General features: G+C 39.5%; 1 long non-coding RNA gene across 4 annotated transcripts; it reads left to right on the top strand.

Annotated features, from left to right (window-relative positions):
* The first annotated feature begins 235 nt into the window (after positions 1-235).
* Positions 236-3,108, top strand: LOC131610574 (uncharacterized). Of its 4 annotated transcripts, XR_009286531.1 has the most exons (5): positions 241-678; positions 781-1,062; positions 1,356-1,636; positions 1,771-1,932; positions 2,544-3,108. It is a non-coding gene; the product is annotated as an uncharacterized LOC131610574 (long non-coding RNA). The 4 variants fall into 4 exon arrangements; XR_009286532.1 differs by having other exon boundaries at positions 236-678; positions 1,240-1,636; positions 1,771-3,108; XR_009286533.1 differs by having other exon boundaries at positions 240-678; positions 1,331-1,636; positions 1,771-3,108.
* Positions 3,109-4,820: the final 1,712 nt, after the last annotated feature.

The raw sequence follows: 4,820 nt of genomic DNA, 5'->3' as shown, positions 1-4,820 counted from the left end.
GGGTGAAGGCTGAAAACATGTGGTGAGAAGAGTAATTGGGGCGTGTGGCCCGCTCAGGTCAAGGCCCAAGGTTTTTTTTGTTATCAGATTTTTGTTTGTAAAAGAAGATGGTGGTGCGTTAGGCTTATGGGAGGTGTTAGTATCAAGGATGACCCAAAGAATATGGTTGTTTGATCCCTATTTTTGTTCAGTAAAAACAATTAACAAAAAAACAATGAAAAACAATTAAAAACGAATGACAAAAAGAGAAAGAGATCTAGGGTTAGGAATTGTTACCTTTGGCCTTCGCAAACTCACGTTCCCTCTTCGTACCTTTCTCTCCCGTGAACAAAGCGCGGCGGCCGGCAGCTCCTTGCTCTCAAACGCGACGGCGGCGATACTACCTTTCACCGGCGACTACCTGGAACGTCGCGCTCGTTACTTCTTCTCGTTCTTGCCTCGGTTCTCACTCTCAGACTTTCTCTTCGTCAATGGCGCGGCGGTGGTTTGTCTAGCCGCCAGTTGGAATCGTTTCGACGGAGGTTCAACCATCGGATGCTCACCCAAATCAAAGGAGGCGCTTGTTTGTTGAAGATGATTCTGAGATGAAGAATGGTGGTCCTGCCGATTGAAGTGTGAAGGACGATGAATCGTTGCTGACAAATGGTTGAGAAGACGATGAAGCTGATGAAGCTTCAGGTTTGTTACATCACCGTCCTTGATTTTCTTCTTCTTTAGACTTCGAGATTATTGATGAGATGTTGAATTGGAGAATCGTTGAAGGTTTTGTCGATTGTGCAGGTAAATCCGAATGAACATGAAGCGATTTTTGTTGAAGCTCGTTCTTGACAATGAAGGATGGAGAAGATGTTGAAGTGGTGAAGGTAGGAGTTTGAATCGATGGGGATGGTGAATTGTGAGGGAAGAAGCTGAGGATGAGAATTTGTGTGGAGAATGGCGTTTGAAGGTGTGGCAGAGTGAGGATGAAGCGTGTGTTTGAACTTTTAACTGTACACTTCTTCTTTCAACGTTTGCAAGCGAAACGATGATGAAGCTTGTGCTTTTTCTTCCGTCTTTCTGCAGGTGAGTGGAGCTGACTTTTTATATGGGCAATGATTGGGTAATGATGATGAATCCTTGAATGTGGGACCTAAAATATGATTGCAATGAGTTTTTTTTTATTTCTTGAATGTGGGACTTGATTTGGTTTTCTTTGCTGATTTTCCTTCTTTGCTTATCATATTCTGTTCCTGATTCCAGGCCTTTCTCATTGGTAATTGTTTGAATTCTGTGGCTGTCTCTATTCTTGTTTTGAATCGGCAAAGTAAGCTCGATATTTCTCATGTTGCAGAGTTATAATTCTGGTTTTCTTTTAGGAATCGCTGCTGACTGTGTGCATTTGGGAGCTGCCGCTGCATAGTTCTTTGACATTATTTTTTTTGCTGCCAAGAGGTTTCCGAATAACCGAACCAAAGCGTTTGTCTCTAAGCGTATTTTCAGGAGGTGAAACCTCAGAAGATTCCTAATATGAGAGATGAGCAGCAGGAATTCTCAAATCGAACCGTATGTTTTCTTTTTCTGAGTTTCACAGCATTTGGTATGGCATAGCAAGGTATAATTTGGAGTAGCTTGGGATTTATTCACTGTTTTCTCTCAGGTACATCAACTACTACTTCACTCTTCGATGTATTAAACCAAAGCTCTATCAACCTCCTTGTAATTGCACAACCTTGAGGACATGGCATGATCTGTATTCAATTAATGTTTTGACTCGGTTTCTTTTTGTTGCAGCATTCTATTCCGAATTTTCTGGAGCCAAACGAATCGAAGACTGACTTGCCATAGGATATGCACAGGGTTATTTTGAATGAGTTTTTTTTCTTGAACTCTTGTTTATTTGTAGGTGACTGGGCTGTATATGGACATGTGTGGCAGGGTCTTAGTTTTGAAATGGTAAGTTTGTAAAGAGTTAGTTGTAATCTGCATAGTAAAAACTTCAGAACTGTTATAGTCAATGTTAATTGAATGTATGTCGGTCGTGAATTAGAAGGTATGTGGTTGATGGTGAGGTTTTTTTTTTATATATGAACTGTGTAATTTTGGAAGGATTTTGAACCGACAGTGTGCACACATTGGATGGAATTATTATACTCAAGTGATTACTGCATGATGATCCTTTTGAATGAATGAGTCTGATCCAGGATTGTGTTGCCTCACATGTTGCCTTGATTTGCACTTAAACTCTGATATGTTGAATTGTTTTCCTTTGTATCTTATGCATGATTGTGACTTGATAGGGTGAGGATCCTGAACTGAGCTGGTTTGGTGTAATATGGATGGTATTGAACTGTACTGTTGCAATGTTTGTCTTTCTGCTTTTTGTAATGAGATTTTTGGTATTGACTGTTCGAATTTTGGATGGTGCTTGAGTTATGAATGTGGCTGTGTTGTATGTGTAGCAAGTTTGGAATTGTGAGGTTGGTTTCTCCTTTTTTTTTTTGAATTGTTATGCTGACTCTGGTTTTGTTATGTGTGTGTGGCTGGACTGGCTTTCTCTCATGCAGGTTCTGTATGGTGATTTTGGACAAAAGCATTATCATGGCAGCAACTCTTGAAAGCATGACGAAGTCGGGTGTATAAGAAAAAGTCTAGCAGCAATCTTTCCGTACAGTGCAGTAGCTAGTATAGTGTGAATGAGATTGGATTTTGTAATGGATGATGAGCTTGAACATGTACTGTGAGTAGGCTAGTCTGCAATTTGTGCTAGATTGTGAGTTTATATATGAAAGATGGATGGATTGATGATTGAGGTGATGAAAAGGTTGATTTTTCTTGTATAATTTTGTAAAGAATTTCTTACACAATATGTGACATGGATTGAACTTTTGTAATGGACTTTGCAATTGTAATGAGGTGTAACAACTTGGCTTGAAATATCATTATAAGGACTTGGATCCTTTTCTTGTAATGCGACATGGAGTACAATACTAATTTCTTTCAACTAATGAGACAATTCCCTCTAATTTGGGCATTTGAAATTTAAATTCTCTCTTGAATGGAAACCTTGAATCAACATGCCCCCAATCAATGACCCAGCCGGAAAAGTGTAATAATAGCCAACCATGAGAGTCAAAGGCACTTGGGTATGTTTCATCAAATGTTTCTCGCTTTATCGACCCTAAGCAAACTCCATGTTCCATTCCGACCATTGTCTAAATCTCATAATATGACTTGCCACACAATTAATAATCACAACCCAAAGCTTGAATAATGAGTGTAACCCTAAAAACATGAGATGATCCACATCGTAACCACAACAAGCTCTGAAATCCATTGGTAGCCATAAACATGTATCTGGATCTTGAGCATAACACCAGAAGGCCCAAACATTCTAAATTGTGGTGCAAGTAATTGAAGAATTTGGATGAAGAAGTGGCCCCCATAGTCTGATGAGAAAGGAGTCAACAGCACCCATATCTCAAAACCTCAACTTCACATTGATACTCAAAGAAGAACCATAGAAATCAAGCTTGAGCGAAGTAGCAACCCTAATTTCCAAGATCCTTGATCCTAAGCCAAATTTATTGATTAATGATGCATGAGTTGTGTTAATGCCCTAATGGAAAGATGTATATGGAATGAAAAGTATAAGCCAGTTAGAAATAAATTAGGGGTAGGACAAATTTGGGGTATGACAGCTGCCCCTATTTAATCGTCTTAAACTTGAACGTGAGATTGGCGTTAGCCTTTCGAACATTCGAGGTAGAAGAAGATTAAATATCGAAGTACCAGAAATTTGTCCTGAAATGATGGTGTAAGTGTTATCCTTATTTTTGGTTTTTGTCTTGATATCTGCTGGGGAAAGAGAAATTTATTTTTCTGGTGGATATATTTACAGTGAACAATGGATTTGGATGGGCATAGCTTATAACGTGGTAGCGGTGCCGACACGGGGTTTTCAAAGAGAATGGTTGTATGAAACAATGACCGAAAGGAAAAAGATCTCGTACGATCTATGACTCAACATCGACTCGACATCAGGAGAGGATCTCGTAGGATCTTTAGGACTGAAAGAATAAGATCTCTTACGATCTATGACTCAACATCGACTCAACATCAGGAGAATACCTAAGCATGATCTTCAGGACTGAAAGAATAAGATCTTTTACGATCTATGACTCAACATCGACTCGACACCAGGAGAAGACCTAAGCATGATCTTCAGGACTGAAAGAATAAGATCTTTTACGATCTATGACTCAACATCGACTCGACACCAGGAGAAGACCTAAGCATGATCTTCAGGACTGAAAGAATAAGATCTCTTACGATCTATGACTCAACATCGACTCGACACCAGGAGAAGACCTAAGCATGATCTTCAGGACTGAAAGAATAAGATCTCTTACGATCTATGACTCAACATCGACTCAACATCAGGAGAAGACCTAAGCATGATCTTCAGGACTGAAAGAATAAGATCTCTTACGATCTATGACTCAACATCGACTCAAAATCAGGAGAAGACCTAAGCATGATCTTCAGGACTGAAAGAATAAGATCTCTTACGATCTATGACTCAACATCGACTCGACACCAGGGACAAAAGAAGACATTGTGTCAGACACTCATCAGAGATTGAAGATACCTCGCCTCGGCACCGTGGTTGGAAGAGATTTGAAATGTAGTAGCAGATATCAATCAGAATTTGTAAGGACAAATTTTTGTGTGGGGATGTATTATTGTCTTGATTGAGGGATGATTTGTATTATCTGGCTTATGCTTTGTATGCATGTTTGAATTTTTCTATGGCGTAATGCTCCCTTTTGATGGATATGCTA

This window comes from Vicia villosa, linkage group LG6 (assembly GCF_029867415.1).
Source record: "Vicia villosa cultivar HV-30 ecotype Madison, WI linkage group LG6, Vvil1.0, whole genome shotgun sequence".
NCBI classification, from domain to species: Eukaryota; Viridiplantae; Streptophyta; class Magnoliopsida; order Fabales; family Fabaceae; genus Vicia; species Vicia villosa.
The sequence above is the reverse complement of the archived record's forward strand: the minus strand, read 5'-3'. Positions and strand labels throughout refer to the sequence as shown.